The sequence below is a fragment of the Eurosta solidaginis genome, chromosome 3, assembly GCF_040869045.1.
Source record: "Eurosta solidaginis isolate ZX-2024a chromosome 3, ASM4086904v1, whole genome shotgun sequence".
NCBI classification, from domain to species: Eukaryota; Metazoa; Arthropoda; class Insecta; order Diptera; family Tephritidae; genus Eurosta; species Eurosta solidaginis.
Window position 1 is genome coordinate 126,777,788 of NC_090321.1, and position 19,947 is coordinate 126,797,734.

At 35.3% G+C, this 19,947-nt stretch overlaps 1 protein-coding gene and 1 pseudogene across 1 annotated transcript in view; one reads left to right on the forward strand and one right to left on the reverse strand.

The window, feature by feature from the left end:
• The window catches only part of Ptp52F (Protein tyrosine phosphatase 52F), a 2,268,497-nt gene that overhangs the window by 925,890 nt on the left and 1,322,660 nt on the right, over nt 1-19,947 (reverse strand). The gene's annotated exons all lie outside the window — the stretch shown is intronic.
• LOC137247319 (protein HID1 pseudogene) lies at nt 17,969-19,647 on the forward strand (annotated as a pseudogene).

The following is a 19,947-nucleotide window of genomic DNA, read 5'->3' on the forward strand; positions in this document are numbered from 1 at the left end:
AGAAATTGCGCAAAGTTTCTTATCTGAACAATCGGTTGTATGAGATTATATATACCACCGGTCCCTATGATTTTTTCAGACAACAATATATTCTATACACGTAAACATTTGGTGAAATTTGAACATATCTAAACGATTTTTAAAATAAATATAAAAAAATAAAAAATAGGTTGGTACTTTGTGTGAGGATGCAAAGCTTCACGTTTTTTGTGATCTGCATGTAAAAACTATGACTACGAATCACGTATTTCAAAAATATATGAAGTAAATGTAACTATTTGATGAAATTTGATGAATTTTGAAGCTTCTACCCGTAAAAAAGGGGCAAAAATGACAGTTTATATGAAGTATATAATATATATACCACCGATCTCTATGATTTATTCAGACAACAATATATACTATATACGTAAGCAATTGGTGAAATTTGAAGCTTATAGCTGTTAAAATGGGGTAGAAATTGCGAAAAGTTTCTTATCTGAACAATCGGTTGTATGAGATATATACTATATATACAACCCATCTCTATGATTTTTTTTCAGACAACAATATATGCCATATACGTAAGCGTTCGGTGAAACTTGAAGCTTCTAGCTGTTACAATGGGGCTAAAATTACGAAAATATATATATATATATACTATATATATATATTATATATACCACCATATGTAGACTATATATACCACCGATCTGTATGGTTTTTTCAGACAACATATATGCTATATACGTAAGCATACGTTGAAATTTGAAGCCTCTAGATCTTAAAATAGGGCAGTAATTACGAAAAGTTTCTTATCTGAACAATCGGTTGTGGGGGATATATACTATATATACGACCGATCTCATCAATTTTTTCAGGCAACAATATGTGCAATATACGAAAGTATATGGTGAAGTTTGAAGCTTCAATCTGTTAAATTGAGTAAGATATTACAAAAGTACTCTTTTTCTGAAAAATCGGTTGTATGGAGGATATATGCTATAGTGGTCCGATCCGGCCGGTTCCGACAAATGTCTAATCGGACACACAAATACACCCGCTCACCAAATTTTATCAAGATATCTCAAAAATTGAGGGACTAATTTGCATACAAACAGACAGACGGACAGACGGGCAGACGGACATGGCTAAATCAACTCAGCTCTTCAACCTGATTATTTCGGTATACTTAATGGTGGGTCTATCTATTTTCCTAAACGTAAACGTAACTATTTGATGAAATGTTATGAATTTTGAAGCTTCTAGCCGTAAAAAGAGGGCAAACAAATACAGTTTATATGGGGTATATAACATATGTACCACCGATCTCTATGATCAGACAACAATATATGCTGTATACGTAAGCATTTGGTGAAATTTGAAGCTTCTAGCTGTTAAAACGGGGCAGAAATTGCGCAAAGTTTCTTATCTGTATAGAGTATTTGAAATAAACTATTATTTATATAAATATTTTTATTGAATTAATTTAAATATCAATTTGTTTAACACAATTTTATATTCTAACAAAATTTTCTTGTTTTGATATCTTCCAAAATTTTCATTTAAAAAAAGGTAATTATTTTAAAATAATTAAAAACCACAAGTAAGAAACAAGTAAATGTATTAATATAAATAAAGTAAACAACTTAATAAAGACCCTACATTTACTCCCCCTCAAGTGAAACGATCAATAAAATTAAATATTAATTAATGTTAAATGAAATTTTTTTTGTGGAGTGTAGTGTATTTTTGTTTCGTGTATTAGTCATAATTGTATGTGCAGGTTTAAGTAAATCTATGGAAACAGTTTTAATAGCATTACCATGTTGAATTTTGAATGTTTTATTTTGTCTGGAAATAACTTTAAATGGTCCCTCGTAAGGTGGTTGTAAATTAGACTTATGAATAACTTTAAGAAATACGTATTCACAAGTGTTCAAATTTTTGGGAATAAAATCATTTTCTTCGATATGATGAGTTATTTTTGATCGAACAATTAAGAAATGTTTTCTAAGTTTAGTAAGAGTTTCATTTGTGTTATCAATTTAATTATTATAATTAGAAACAACTAATTCACCAGGAAGTCTAATTGTTTGTCCGTATACAAGTTCAGCGGAAGAGCATTTCAAATCTTCTTTAATAGAAGTTCGTAAACCTAAAAGTATCCAAGGTAAAATCTCTGACCAATGTGTGGAGTCGTCCGAAGCTGTAATTGCCGTTTTTAAAGTTTTATGAAATCTTTCAATCATTCCATTTGACTGTGGGTGATATTGAGAAGTGTGAATTTTATGAGCCCCTAATAAAACGGTTAATTCAGTGAATAATTTAGATGTAAATTGTGAACCTTGATCTACTGTAATTTTGAGTGGAATACCGAAACGAGGAACATAATTTTGAACAAATGTAGTTGATACTGTTTTTGCTGAAATATCTTTTAATGGATATGCTTCTGGCCAACGTGTATGTCTATCGATAACAGTCAATATATACTGTAGCATTATACGTCATACCCACTGTAATGTAGCATTATGCTTCATACCCACTGTAAACCACTTGCAATAATACGTATCATGAACTCCAAATATATTTTAGTAATTACAATATTTCCAACATAAATTATTGAACTAACCCAGACGGTTAACTAACATCAATGGAATGCCGAATATGAAACCCTTATCCGTTCACAGCTAATAAATTACTTTCTACATACAACCCATTATGGGAACTAACTAAAATACTCACATCGATATTCCAACGTTGCGAACAGGCATACAAACTTACAAACTTACGTGTATGCATAGCATTAACCAAAGTACTCACATTGATCTGCTGACGTAGCTAAATAACATATACAAAACTACATGTATAGAGTCATGCATACAAAACTACATGTATACAAAGACTGTATACAAACTTACATGTACTCATACCCCATTTTCAATGTACATATTTTTAGTTATTAGTATTAAAATATTTATGAATGTATAGGTTAAATAAATTACTATATAAGACAAATAATCTATTAAATAAACAGAGATTTAATGTTTGCACATCGAGGTCATAACTTCTTTTCATTTTCTCCAAACATTTCATGGCGATCCTGCTAGTCTAGGTCAATAACTAGCACAACTGCTAAAAGATCTAGCTGGCCAGAAAAGCCTGTCGGTTCGGAAAAAATAAATAAAACAGGATTCGCCTGTAAGTCAAACATTTTAACTGACTGGAAAAAATCCTGCCAGTCCGATCCTAAATAAGCATAAAAATTTGCTGAACAAGCAAATATTGCTAAACCGATCGACTGGAGGAAATTCCGCCAGTTTATAAACCAGGACAACAAGTAAATCCTGCAAAATTGCAAAAAATTTTTTTATATGATGAAAGAAAGAATCGACAACGCATCTGCAGTTTAAAGACCTGCTAATTCTTCAGTTGGTAAAAATCTCGGATGGTATTCAAACCAAGGAATTATTTTCATACACCACAAGCAATGCTGAAATATTTACACATACATACATGGCTAATCGCATAAAAGGTGGAATAAATTAGGACAGGAAGATACATGGACATATATAATCGCATAAAAGGTGTAATAAATTAAGGACAGGAAGATACATGAGGAAGATAATCGCATAAAAGGTGGAATAAATTGAGACCGGAAATACATTAGCAATCGACGGAGTACCGGTTGAGACGACAACAAAACTGGCAGCTATATAAATATAAGTAGGTATAAAATTTAGAAACAAATTGGGCGGCCTTTATGGACGCTGAACAATGAGGAATTTAGATATGAAAGAAAATTAGTTAAAAAAAATGCCTAAAGCGATGGTGAAGGCTTAGCACCCTTCGAAATGGATCTATCTGCGCAGCTATGGCAGGTTGTATGAAAAATTTTCTACTTACTATTCCAAAAATAAAACACAATTTTTCAAATTTAGAAAAATTAAAAAAAAAAAAAAATAATAACAATAATAACAATAATTATCATTAGAAAAAAATTATTGTTCTGGCCTTGAGCTCGATTCGAACCTTGAATGTTTTATGAATAGGCCGATAAAAACAAAAACAATTGTTAATAAACCATGAGCACTTGGGAATGTCAAACAAAGTAATTGACAATAAACAAAAATCCAGCATTATCAGTGATTTGCACCAGATGGCGCAACACTGAATAAATATAGTTGGTAAAAAGGAATAGAAGTAGCAAATTTGCCAGTCAAACAAACCACCGCTGTATAGCTAAATGGTTAGCGCATCATGCCTAAAGCGTACTGATGATGAAGGCTTAGCACCCTTCGAAATGGATCTATCTGCGCAGCTATGGCAGGTTGTCTGAAAAATTTTCTACTTACTATTCCAAAAACAAAACACAATTTTTCAAATTTAGAAAAATAAAAAAAAATAAAAAAAAAATAATAACAATAATTATCATTAGAAAAAAATTATTTTTCTGGCCTTGAGCTCGATTCGAACCTTGAATGATTTATCAATAGGCCGATAAAAACAAAAACACTTGTTAATAAACCATGAGCACTTGGGAATGGCAAACAAAGTAATTGACAATAAACAAAAATCCAGCATTATCAGTGATTTGCACCAGATGGCGCAACACTGAATAAATATAGTTGAAAAAAAGGAATAGAAGTAGCAAATTTGCCAGTCAAACAAACCACCGCTGTATAGCTAAATGGTTAGCGCAGCATGCCTAAAGCGTACTGATGATGAAGGCTTAGCACCCTTCGAAATGGATCTATCTGCGCATCTATTGCAGGTTGTCTGAAAAATTTTCTACTTACTATTCCAAAAACAAAACACAATTTTTCAAATTTAGAAAAATTAAAAAAAAATAATAATAATAATAATAATAACAATAATTATCATTAGAAAAAAATTATTGTTCTGGCCTTGAGCTCGATTCGAACCTTGAATGATTTATCAATAGGCCGATAAAAACAAAAACAATTGTTAAAAAACAAAAAAAAAAATTTTTAGAAACACATTTGTATTAAACATTGAACAATTTTTTTTTTTTTAAATTTCAAAAAAAAAATATATAATTTACCTTGCTAAAATTTAAAGTAAAATTTCTTTATGGAAAAAAAGAAGTAGCAGGAAAATTAAAATTTCTTAAATTCAAAAAAAAAACTTTACTTAAATTTTTTAAATGTTAAAGTAAATTGGAATGTTTAGGACACTTCTTTAAAATAGTCAGTTAACTTCAGACAATTTCACCTTTCCTTTGGAGAAAGCCTATAGGACATTTTTATAGATTTAAAAATAAAATTACTCTGTTAATAATAAATATGGAAAGGGAACCCACAATTGAGGACATTTTAAACCCCACTACCACGGTGGAAGAAATAATGCGTATGATGGGGAGAGTGTTCCCCAACAATGAACAATGCCAAATGCTAAGTAGCATCTGAAAAAAAAACAGCTCGTTTTCAACCTAAAAATTAGGAAAAAGATTGAAACCCAATGTGACATAGAGAAAAAAATAATAACAATAAATAATACTTCGATTTTTTTTCCTTTCAATTTTAAGAAATGTCAAAATTATTAAATTTAAATAAAGAAAACTTAATCAGCAAAATTTAATTTTAAAATATTTTGAAGAAAAATTACTATTTCTAAAAATTAAAGAAAAATATTAGTTACTTTGTAAAATTATTTAAACAAAATAAAATAAAAACAAAATCTACAATTTTAGAAGTAAATTGTTAAAATATCAATTAATTAAATAAGATAAATTTATTAATGTCAAGAGTAAAATGGAACGCATAGGATAAGAGAATAAAACCGAAAAATTTTATTAAAAATTAAATTTAGTTCATTACTCATAGAAGCAGGAAAATAATTATATTTCAAAATGCCTTTGTGGACAAAAATAGCCCAAGGCATTATGGTAGCCATAGCTGGCTACGAGGTAGGAAAAGGAAACTATGAAACATCAGAGAACAGGATAGTAAAATATGAACCACCAGCTGTACCAGAAACCAAGGCTGCTCCAAACATTCCAGATGTTTTAATATGCATTATCGTGCTGTTAATCATAGCGATAACCGCTATACTTAAAACCTATATGAAATTTAAATATAGGCAAATGAATAACGTGCAACAGCGCGTCTAATATCCTTTGTGTCTCATACCCAAGTTTCCAAATTCAACACTGAGGAAGAGTAATAAACAATTGAAATAAAATCTCAAATAGAAAAATCTTAAAATATCATAATAGACGGTAAAGGCAGCCCTGCCTAAAGCGAACAGCAAACCAAAAATTTGCATAACACCTCTAAATGCTCTTGACAAAATTAGACAAGAAACAACAGCAAATTCTAGGACAGTAGAAATGGGCAAAAACTAAGAACAAAAAACAAATAATACAAAACTGCTAAAACCAGCACATAACAACAAAAAAAAAATAATGAAGAATAGGCACAAAAGAGAACATATAAACATATTAAAGCGCTACTTACAATAAAAGACTAGTCGCGCACGTTTTTCATCTTAAGACAGAAAAATAGTAGCGTAGAAAATTTTCAAGCAACCAGATTATTGAGGAAGTTATTGACAAGATAAATAAAATAAGTAAAATTTAAAAATTCTATATCTAAAAATTTTAAATTTTGAAAAAGGACGTATACAAAAACAAAAGAAAAAAAATATATATGTAAAATGTAAACATTTTTGAAAAAAAGGGATATGCATTAAAATATAAACAATAAAAACATCAAGGTCAGCAGATCAAAAGCAAAGCGAACAACCTCTTTCGCTACAATATCAAATAACAATAAAATATCAAAATCATTGAAAATACGACAAAGAGTCTTATACAATTGTCCACAAAACAATTATATAATACTCTTTTTTCTAAGGCGGATGGTGTAGCATTATACGTCATACCCACTGTAATGTAGCGCTATGCTTCATACCCACTGTAACACACTTGCAATAATACGTATCAGAACTCCAAATATATTTTAGTAATAATCGTATTACAATATTTTCCAACATAAATTATTGAAGTAACCCAGACGGTTAACTAACATCAATGGAATGCCGAATATGAAACCCTTATACGTTCACAGCTAATAAATTACTTATTACATACAACCCATTATGGGAACTAACTAAAATACTCACATCGATATTCCAGCGTTGCGAGCAGGCATACAAACTTACAAACTTACGTGTTTGCATAGCATTAACCAAAGTACTCACATTGATCTGCAGACGTAGCTAAATAACATATACAAAACTACATGCATAGAGTCATGCATACAAAACTACATGTATACAAAGACTGTATACAAACTTACATGTACTCATACCCGATCTTCAATGTACATATTTTTAGTTATTAGTATTAAGATATTTATGAATGTATAGGTTAAGTAAATTACTATATAAGACAAAGAATTTATTAAATAAACAGAGATTTAATGTTTGCACATCGAAGTCGTAACTTCTTTTCATTTTCTCCAAACATTTCAATACCGATTTTCTTTAGATATAGGTAGTGGACCAACTAGATCCATATGTATATGTTCAAATCGTCCTGAAGGAATATCAATTTTTTGAATAGGACTTTTCGTATATTTAGAAATTTTACATTTTTGACAATTGATACAACTAATTGCCCAATTATTAATTTCCTTACGCATTTCTGGCCAAAAATATTTAGATTGAATGAGACGTCTAGTTGTTCGAACACTTGGGTGAGATAAACAATGAATTTTGTCAAATATAATTTTTCTCATTGAATTAGGAACGTATGGTGTAAAAGGTATTTGAGTAATGTCACACCAAATATTGAGATTTAGAAGAGGAATATTAATTTCTTTTAAATTATTTTTGGAACTAAGATCTGAAATTAATTTTTTAAGAATTTCATCTTTTTGTTGTTCATCATATAATGTTTGAAAATTAATATCTTTTGTTAAAGTTGTATTAATATTTGGAATCCGTGAGAGAGTATCAGCTACTGTATTATTTTTGCCAGAAATGTATTGAATGTCATTGGTGAATTGTGCAATGTATTCAAGATGACGAGTTTGACGAGGTGATCTGTCTGTTTTTGAATTTAAAACATGTGCTAAAGGTTTATGATCAGTGTATATAGTAAATGTTCTTCCTTCAAGAAAATGTCTAAAGTGTTTAATAGAGTTGTATATTGCTAGAAGTTCTCTATCAAAAGTAGAGTAATTTATTTCAGTTTGAGTTAATTTTCTTGAAAAATATGCAAGTGGTTCTAAAGAGTTGTTACTTATTTGTTGTAGAACTGCTCCAATTGCAACATTTGTTGCATCTACAGCAAGTGATAATTGACCATTTGTATCAAAGTGAGTGAGTAGTGTTTTTTGTGTAAAAAGTTTCTTAACATTTTCAAAAGCTGAAGTAGTTTTTTCTATCCAATTTAATTCTTAAGTTTATTTTTGATAGCAAAATTTAACATTTCATGTAGTGGACTAAGTTCTTTTGCTAACATTTTAATATATATATGGTAATAATTCACCATACCTAAAGATTTTTGTAATTTATTAATTGAGAGAGTGTTTAGACCACAGGCCTAAATATATCTCCCCTCCCTCGTAACATAATTTTCTTAGTTATTTTCATTCGTTTACTACCACCCACATATGCTTGTGATCACTAATATACACAGGCATGTGTGAGTGGTAGTACGCATGTATCTTAGATTTTACCGCTGTGAGCACGCGGTATAGCAACTTTGTTGCCGGGAAACCCAACGAAGGAGCTGTATCTCGGGTTCATCGGCTCATGTCGCAAAGAGGCTCGTCCTCTTTTGATCCAGCAGCCAGCAAAGGTACACGTAATCACACGTCCACGTTAGTGCAAATTTTCATAATTATTATTACATATATCATTTTCCACAACATTTGTTAAACCTTTTCTTAACACTTGTTGTATTTATATAAATAAAAGCACACTGTGAATTCCTTTTTTATTAATACGAAACCTTTTTGGTGTTTTTATTTTCTTCCCCTTTTTTCGCCTTAACTATTACTTAACAAATACGTGGGTGCGCGCCGTTGCCACCACGCATTTGTTCGTGGTCCTTACCGCGCCGGTAAAGATAACCAGTCACACAATTACAGTCCACTCAACTCTCTAGGCATTAAAGCAAGGAAGCATACCAAACTCGTGAGAATACACAGGAAAAACCAAATATTTCAACAGCAAATATCAGCAGTTGTCCATGGTGATACAACTTCCTTGGTGACACCAGCGATTTTATATTCAAAACAACAACAACAGCCAATATACAACAACTGATACATTTTTGGTGGTACCTTTTGGAAACATCCAACAACAAAATTTAATTCACATTCGAGTACTCCGGATCAACGAATTAAAAGGTACGTGGTTTATTCCGTGCGAGGTAGTGTTTTTTTTTTGTTATTAACAAATTTTTCAAAATAAATTATAAATTGGTTCTTTCCCATCAAAAAAGTGCAAGTGAGTGTTAGGAGAAAAACTTATATTTCGTGCAAAAATAGGACAAAAGGCGCTTAACGCAGTTATATAAAGTTTGTGCAACACGCCTTGTGACTATCCGGAACAATCCCCCACCAGCGGTAAGATTTTCCGGACACAGCTCAAGGTAGCACAACACTGCTCTAAAAGGTTAACATAACCTCAAACACCGCTTTGCGCCACTTTTCTATTTTCACATTTGCAGGATTTATCTGAAAAAATTCATTTAATCCACAGCACAAAATTCCATTTGTTAAGGTTACTTATTCAGAAACCTGTAAATTTAATTTAGGCGCACATTTAATTAAATAAAATTTTTTCTCACATACAAATCACTTGCACTTATTTACACGGGCAATACGTTGCAATTTAGTTTGGTGCTATAGTACAAAGTGCACTTAGTTACATACACATATATTGTTGTTGTTGTTTGGGTGGCCAATAGGCTTAGTTCTCATACAATTTTTAAAACAAAAAATTGAAAACTTTATTATTCTCACTTGCGGCAATATACAAATCAGTTTTTACTGATCTAATTTTGTGATACAAAAGTTCACAGTCCTTGGTTAAATTACCAAAAGTCCATAACAAGCGTTCATATATTTTTATCTTCACTGACACAATTTTTTCACTAGCCATTACTTATTGGCTTACACAATTTGTTAACACAGCTGCATTAGCACTAATCTTTAACAAATACGTGGGTGCGCGCCGTTGCCACCACGCAATTGGTCATTCCCTCAACCTACTAGCTTTCTTGCAAGCTTCGAGGCCACTTCACCGAGAAATCTCTCGAACACATTCCTTCATTCCAGTTCATTTTCAATCAGTACTCTCTGCAAAGGCAATTAATTAATTAATATTTCGATACATTTTCATTTAATAATGGATACCTATATACGCCAAGTAGAGGCAGTGACTGAGTTTGAAAATGACTATCATGATATGTCCCCTTCAGACCATACAAAACACACCCTCTTAGTCCAAAAGGAGGAGTTGAAATCGCTATGGGAGAAGGCGAAGCAGACATATGAAGAACTCTTGAGCTCCTCAGAACTGGAGGCAAAAGAGCTGTCGGCTATCAAAAAGAAGCACAAAATTGCATACTTCAGCTTTCTCAAGTGCCAGGCAGCGATGGCTGAACTCTCGGAAAAACTTGAGAAAGCTGAAAAGAAAGAAGAAAGCTCAGGAGACAGGGAATATCGCGTGCGCCTGCCACCGTGTGATACGGACGCTTTCAAGGGAGATTACCTTTCTTGGCCTTCATTTAGAGACATGTTCACTGCTATATATATACGTAACAAAAACCCAGAAGCAGTAGAAAAATTATATTATTTAAACCAAAAGACTCAAGGTGAGGCCAAAGAGATAGTTGGGCGATGTCCTTTAACGAAAGACGGTTTCGAAACAGCGTGGAAAAATCTTTGTGACAGATACGAAAATAAACGTATCTTAGTAAACGCCCAATTAAAAACTCTTTTTAGTTTGAAAGCAGTTGAGACTGAATGCGGTAGCTCTATAAAGAAACTGCAACGTGAAATAAATAATTACATCTCGGCGCTCCAGTGTCATCACATAGACATATCAAACTGGGATGCAATTATAACATATCTATGTTCCACAAAACTGCCAGAAACCACACTGGCACTCTGGGAACAAACAATTGAAGACAAAACGGAAATTTCAAAATGGGCAGATATGGATAGATTCTTATCCAATCGTTTCCAAACCTTAGAAACCGTGACTGATCTGAGAGGGGATAAAGTTTCCAAAACCTCAAAGCCACAAGTATCTCGTTCGACAACAGATACATCTGCTAAAAAATTAGGGTCCTTTCAGGCAAGTGCAAGTGTAGCCAAACCTACGTGTAAGATGTGCAAAAGTCCTGCACATCGAATTTCAAAGTGTGAAAAGTTCTTACGTTTAACACCCAATAAACGGTTCGAACAAATTAAGAGCAGCCGTGGGTGTATAAACTGTCTTTCTGCTGGCCATTCGGTGACAAAGTGCACCAGTCAAATGAACTGTGCCACATGTCATTTAAGACATCATACGCTGCTTCATATTTCAAATCAGCCAAAACCAACAAATACTTCTGACACTATCGGAGCATCTACCTCACGGGAAGCTCAAATACGACGCAATGCTGAAAGAGAAAATGCTCAGGTCAATATTCATTTTAATGGTGTTGACTATTCGGCGAGAGCCCTAATAGACTCGGGATCTGAATGCTCATTCATTACCGAGAAACTAAAGCGCAGAATTAATCTGCCATTCAAACACCTGCATGCCCAAGTTTCGGGCATCAATAATACAATGTCTGCACAAATAAAAGAAGCGTGCAACATACAACTGCGGTCACCAACCGACCCATTAATCGAGATCAATACGATCATGCTGGTTTTACCACAACTGACAGGGAATCTTCCAACTTGCCGAATAAATGCAACGACTAGGCAAGCATTCCCTGACTTAGTACTGGCTGACAAACGATTCTTTGTCAATGAGCCAGTCGATCTAATTCTGGGCGGAGACATATACCCCCAAATTATGTTAGGCGGCATTAGGAAAGATGTGCTAAACACCTTAATAGCACAGGAAACGGTGTTCGGCTGGATTTTGACAGGCCGGACAGATGCGGTTGATACAAATAAAACCCTAGTTTCATATTTTAACGAGGTCACGTTAGACAAACAACTGGCGGCTTTCTGGCAGATAGAGGAAATTCCAAAGAAGAGGAGCATCAATAACGATGACACTTACTACGAGGAGCTATACAGATCCACAACAGTCCGGAACAACGATGGCAAATACATAGTCTCCTTACCCTTTAGAAAAGAGTTTAACTTAGGCCCCTCATTAAGAGGTGCGTGCTCTCAATTCTATCGCAACTAGACACGACTTTCGAAAAACCCAGTCCTTCAAACGGAATACAATAGAGTTGTATCCGAATATGAAACTTTAGGGCACATGAAACAAATAGGCAATATTTCGCCAGACTCAAATGACTGTTACTTCCTACCTCACCATGCTGTTATAAAGGAGGGAAGTACAACGACAAAAGTCAGAGTCGTATTTAATGCATCTTGTCCTACCACTAATGGCAAAAGTCTAAATGATGCCTTATATCCAGGTCCGATTCTTCAATCCGACCTGACAATTCTTATACTACGTTGGCGGCTGTTCAAATACGTATTTAACAGCGACATAGAGAAAATGTATCGCCAAATATGGGTCAATGAAGACCAAACAAAATATCAGCGAATCATATTTCGCAAATGCCCCGAAAACCCAATTAACATTTACGAATTGAAAACAGTAACCTTTGGTGTTAATTGTGCTCCGTATCTTGCGATTCGGACGCTGCACCAACTGGCTGATGACGTGGAGACATCGCATCCAATGGCAGCAGATATCCTGCGAAATTGCATATACGTTGATGACGTACTTGCCGGTGGACACAGCATCGAAATTGCAATCAAGGCAAGGGACGAGATATCATCGGCATTGCAATCGGCAGGTTTCCCATTGCGAAAATGGACGTCCAAATGCAAGAAAATTCTACAGGGTGTACCGAAGCAACACTTATTAAGCGAGGATTTTCTTGAGTTTGAAGACACCAGCATGGTAAAAACACTCGGTATCAGATGGAACGCTCATTTCGACTACTTCTACTTTGCAGCGAAACCATTTGATAATAACCCTACTGTAACAAAAAGGTCAATACTGTCTGCGATAGCAAAACTTTTGGACCCTCTTGGCTGGCTGGCACCTGTCGTAATTGTAGCCAAAATTATAATGCAAAATATTTGGTTGGAAGGCACGGGTTGGGACGAAGAAGTATCACCAACTACTCTAGATCGTTGGACCGCATTTATGAAAATTACGGAAAAATCAACGATATCCGCATACCGCGATGGGTTCATTTTACCCCAAAGGACAGCGTCGAAATACACGGATTCAGCGATGCTTCGGAAAAAGCATATGCCGCCACTGTTTTCCTGAGGGTACAAACGAAGGATCAAGTCTTCACCAACTTGCTGATGGCCAAGACGAGAGTAGCCCCGGTCAAAACTATATCATTGCCACGATTGGAACTCTGCGGCGCAGTCCTACTTGCAGAAATGATAGAGTCGGCCATAGAAAATATGCAACTTTCCAATATTAAAGTAACCCTTTGGACAAATTCGACTATAGTACTGGCATGGATCCGAAAACCACCATGTTCGTGGTCAACGTTTGTGGCACATCGAATAACGAAAATCATCAACAAAGTTGGAGACTGCGTCAAACCCTGCAGATTTGGCGAGCAGAGGCCTCCTAGCTTCGGATCTAATCGACAATTCTTTGTGGTTACAAGAAGACAACGAAAATTGGCCAAAACAAGAAGAAGATTACAACACGAATATCGAAGAAAAGAGGGTGAAAGTTCATGCAACATCGGTCAAAAACAACTTTGATCTTCTGGATAGGTTTTCCGATTTACCAAGGGCTTTGCGGGTTATATCCTATATTCTTCGGTTTTTCCAGAATACGCACCCAACCACTAAAGCCTCCTTTAAAAGGGATTCTCATTCGATAGCCTCTGACGAAATAGAAAAAACAACACGAAGATTGATAACAAAGGCAACATTATCAAGAAGAGTACGCAAATTTGAAGTCAGGAAAATTAATAAATGGCAAGAGTGAGATTTTACCCCTGAATCCATATATAGACGAAGAAGGCATCATTCGAACTGGGGGCGCACTGGGGCATCCAAAGACATGTCTCATAACGAAAGTCATCCCATTATCCTTCCTTACACTTGCAGGTTTTCCAGACTTATAGTTCAATCCTCTCATGAGACCACCCTGCATGGAGGGAACCAGCTGAAGCTACGTCATATCCGCACTCAGTACTGGATCCCACGCGTTAAAGTCATGATAAGGTCGGTTATCCACAACTGTAAAGTCTGCACTATTTACAGGAAGCGGACACAAACGCAACTTATGGGGATCCTTCCGAAAGAGCGCACCACCTTTACTAGGGCCTTCACAAACACTGGGGTAGATTTCGCGGGACCATTCGATATAAAATCCTACCGAGGGAGGGGATGTCGAATTTCAAAAGGATATGTTTGCCTGTTTGTCTGCTTTTCGACGAAAGCCATCCATCTAGAAGCTACAAACGACCTTAGTACCGGGTCCTTCCTAGCTGCCTTCGCCAGATTCGTATCCAGGCGAGGCTGTCCGAAAAACGTTTACTCCGACAATGGTACTAACTTTGTCGGAGCTTCGCGATCTTTGCGATCCGTGTTTAAAGCATTTCTGCGTGAAGCAAGGGACGGAACGTTTACTAAATATAGCCATCACATTATAGAATGGCATTTTATACCGCCAAGCGCTCCTCACATGGGAGGTTTGTGGGAAGCGGGGGTAAAAAGTTTTAAGACCCACTTTAAAAAGATCGCGTCCGATCATAAATGTGCTCTCGAAGAGTTTACAACCCTCTTATGTCGAATTGAGGCCTGCCTCAACTCGAGACCTCTAAGTCCCTCATCCAACGACGCTTCCGACCTGGAGCCGCTTACTCCAGGCCATTTTCTCGTAGGTGGGCATCTTTTAGCTCCACCTGAACTCGACTGTAGTGAAAACCCTGCCTCCATTGTAAACCGATGGTAAAAGATGAAAGCCCTTCATCAGACCTTTTGCAAAAGATGGAAATCGGAATATCTCACCGAAATCCAGAAAAGGTATAAATGGAAACATCCACAATCCAACCTAAAACCCGGGGACCTAGTCGTCATAATAGAGGATAACCTGCAACCAAACGAGTGGAGAATGGGGAAAATCGTCAACACACATCCAGGTTCCGATAACCGTGTACGTGTTGTTGACCTCAATACAATTAAGGGACAAATTAGCAGACCAATCGCGAAACTGGTACTACTTCCACCCAACGACAACGAAAATGAACTTTAATAGCCCATACTCCTTTATCCAATAACCCAGCTCTCGTTCACTCCGAACGAGGCCAACACACAAATAACCTAGCTCTCGTTCCCCAGAACGAGGCCAACAGAACCCTAACTCAGATTCATTATCTGCCACAGAATCCGCAATCAAATCCCCCATATATCATATCCCACATGAACTAAGCTTCCAAATTTAAAGTTATTTTCGAGTAAGAAACTAATGTATCGTCGGGAGGAAAATGTACCTTAAATGTGATTATTCTTAAATAATCACTTATGATTCATATTTCGAACGTTTACTGGGTATAACCCAAATTATTTGCAAAAAGGCAGTGGTATGTTGACACTAGCATCTGCCTTTTTATAATTACCGCTGAGCATACTTTCAAAAACAGTGGAAGTGCTGGAGGGTACAAATGTATGACCTCCAACAGGTTTGGCATTTACTTCTTCACCAATAATAAAACTGAAACCAACTGATGAGGAATCTTAGGTTATGCCAATCGTCAATGTTAGATTGTGCTGCATTGCCTAGAAAGCGTAGTACGTGTTGTGAAATTTCTGGTTTTCTTTTGTGTTTGATGGTGGGATTTTATTGTCAATGTAACAAATGACAATCAAATCCCACAAATTTTTTATTGTCAATGTAACAAACGACAATCAAAAATTAATTATTTTCAATAATTTGTGAAAATAGAAGAACACCATAAATAACAAAGATTTAAGTTTTTTGCTGCATTTGCAATAAAGGATAATAGGCTTTGCTTGATTAGGCACAACACCTACATATGAGTAGTTGCATGCAGTTTACTTTGATTGCCCTAATGGTTAAGGAGGAAACGGCTGCTATCCATTTTAACTACTTTTTTAAAAGCGTAATAATTGCTTGGGGTTGTTAACTGAGGTTCGCTTAATGAATTGAGTGGCTCGGTATCTTTCATTTCAAACAAAATTACCCAATTAATGGTGCATAAAGCGCATGCGGTTTCCTTTATTTACAGAAGAAACTAATATCCGAAGTCAACATCCTTTTTTTCTGGTGTGGGGGATTTTCAACATTGTGAATACATACAAGTGGTGAATGTTTGATAAAAACGTTCACAACAGTAAACAGCTTCGATCACCTCCTCAATCGCTGTTCGAGTACTTGAATCATCTGCTCAATGGTCCTTTTCAACCATTTTGTAGACGATTGGTATATTGCATTAGTTGCATATTCTTAACATGTTTGCATAATTAATCAATTAACTTGATTTTCAAAAATGAATATTAATATTTAGTCTGATTTTCTGTATACACATTTAAAAGAAATGCTGAGTTAAAACATAAATGTTCAATTTATGGCAATGGAGGGATAGGAAGATTTTTCACTAGTATGTATTCCCAATGGTTTTCAATTTTCTGTTACATATACATACATTAATAAACCACTCACCGATCTAATACAGAAATGGGAACCGCATTTTTAAAGTTCACCCAACTCAAAGGTGTAGTACTTCCCTTCCTTAGCGGTAATTGTCTTTGTTCGTTTTGGAAGATTGACCACACTCCTTTAAGCCGGCATGGACATGGAAATTTGATGCCATACAAGGGCCCATTGACAAAGTACCTTTAACAAGATTTAATTGTAAAACATCACAAATAACTTCATGTTTTTCAAAACCCGGACCTGATATATTTTTCTTGCAAGTAAAAAAAAAAAAAAAAAAAAAAAAGGTGATAACCGTCTGTGTATCATTCCACTTTGCTGACTTGCAATGGATTATGGTGAATCCAATCAACACACAGCCGCAATTAATGTTTTTATAGACAATTGTTTTTACAGATTCTTTCGATGTCTCGTAGAGTGGCCATTACAAATTGGCCATTTACAATTGGCCGTGGCCATTACAAATTTCCAGCACAAACCATTTTTCCAAAAGCCTTAAACAATTTCGTACTGAATCAGTTGAGACGCTTACGGTATAAAACGTGCCCTCCATAGAGGTTAATTTTTCCTTTAGGTTTAATTTTAAGTATAGCGTGACTTCATCGACGTGCCATCCTAAACTATAAAATTCCAATATAAATAAGCTGGCTTTTTTCTTCATAATACTAATTTGCATATTACAAAGGGATTAAATAGCTCATAACCAGGTTGCTTATAACCAAATAAGAAAACTTTCGGCTATCAGCTGTACAAACGATGAAAATCTTAGCGTAATTTTGAATAAATGTGTGTTAATTGCGGCAACTACATCGAGAGTGAAATTGTCGTACTATCATCATTTATATTGTCTTCATCTAATGTAGGCATTCGCAGAAAAGTATCACTACAGCTATCGAAAAATTATGAATGACAATGGTATTACTTCACCGCGTGGTTTTCGTGGATTTGTGAAAATAATCCCTGTTAAAGGAAAGGAAAGTTTTGCTGAAATATAAGAAGTTAACTCAAAATTGATTTATTGCGCAGATAAATACACAATTTTTTAGCCGACCTGCAAACAGACCGTGCTCGGTACAAGTTGTAAGGTGAGATTTGTATACACAATATGGGAAATTCCGACTCAAAATTGAATCTCCGCAAAGCAAGTGTACAACTAACGCAAACACATCAAAAATTGATGACACCGACGAACAGTTCTGCGATCAATTTTGGTATGGACATCAAACATCATTGGAAGATGTATTCGCATTGGTCACATCAGCAGAAATACGAAATATATGTAACGAAAATCCAGCCATTTTGGCGACTCTCTGTTACAAGGCCGTCGAAAAGTTGGCATTGACCGTGGATAATAGTTGTCGCACTCAAATGGAACAACAATGTGTGCTGAATTGCATACGTTTACTAATACGTATATTACCATATATTTTTGAAGATGAGAAGTGGCGTGAATCCTTTTGGAGTAGCCTGCCTACACGTAATACGCCCACATCTACCGATGTGGGAGATATATTACGTGAAGATTCGCCATGTCTAACGAGCCCGCAACAGCCAGTACCATTAGCGCAATCATTGATAAATGCATTATGTGATCTGCTATTTTGTCCTGATTTTACGGTTACTGCTACAAGACGCGCCGGCCCTGATAAGGCCGAGGAATTGGCGAATATTGATAGCTGTGAATACATTTGGGAGGCGGGTGTGGGTTTTGCCAACTCACCACCCAAAAACGCCAATATGGAAAAGAAACGCACTGAAATATTAAAGCTTTTGCTGATGTGTTTTTCTGAAACAATTTATTGTTTAACGGTTGAGCCAAATAGATGGATAGCATATTTCCCTTCAGCGGAGAATCGACATGCTTTGCCACTGTTCACATCACTATTAAATACATTATGCGCTTATGATCCAGTAGGATTCGGTGTACCCTACAATCAGCTGTTGTTTGAGAATACCACTGAACCGTTGGTAGAAGCTTGTCCACAAATTTTGATTGTAACATTAGATCATGATATGGTTAGACATCAACAGCAACAACTGGAATTGCGCCGTCAGTCGCAAACATCCAATCCAGCTGCCTCTTCAAATTCTTATGATGATGGCTTTGGCGATAATTTATTCATTAATTATCTATCGCGTGTACATCGTGATGAAGATTTTCATTTCATACTTAAAGTCATAATACGTGTGTTGAATAATCCGCTACTACAAAATTACTTACAAAACTCGACGAAGCGTTTGCATTGTCATCAGGAGCTCTTAATACTTTTTTGGAAAGTATGCGATTTTAATAAGAAATTCTTCTATTTTGTGCTGAAAAGCTCTGATGTGCTAGATGTACTCACACCAATACTTTATCATTCGAATTATTCGCGCAGATCAATCGCGTGTTGGACTGATGTATATCGATGTATTCATACTCCTGCTATTATCGGGTGAACGCATTTTTGGCGTGCGTCTCAACAAACCCTACACCGCAACGGTGCCCATGGACATACCCGTATTCACCGGCACACATGCTGATCTACTCATAACTGTTTCCACAAAATTATTGCTACTGGTGATCAACGTCTACGGCCGCTCTTCGATTGCCTACTCACTATACTTGTGAATGTTTCACCTTATTTAAAAACGCTGTCTATGGTTGCAAGTTTAAAGTTGCTGCATTTACTTGAAGCTTTTAGCACTCCTTGGTTTCTACTATCTGCACCTAACAATCACCATTTGGTCTTTTTTCTTTTGGAAATTTTTAATGACTTCAATATCAATAAACCAATTTCATAAGCTCCAAATTATCCGTTTGCATACAGTTGACCACCTCAGGAAATCGCTAAAACTTCGCTTCCCAGCTTTATGAAAAACCATGGAATAAAACCTGAAAATAAAAATACAAAATTAGTTAATACAAAGTAAGATTACGCAGTTTAGTATCTGTACTCACCGCGTGTTTTATATGAATGAAATTTTTTTTCATTCAGGAAGTGAGAATTTGTAGAAAGCGTCAAAATCTCTACATTTAATGTCTGACTGTCAATGATTATTGCAATACAAACGTTAGGCCTCATGCGCAAGCATCTCGCGCAC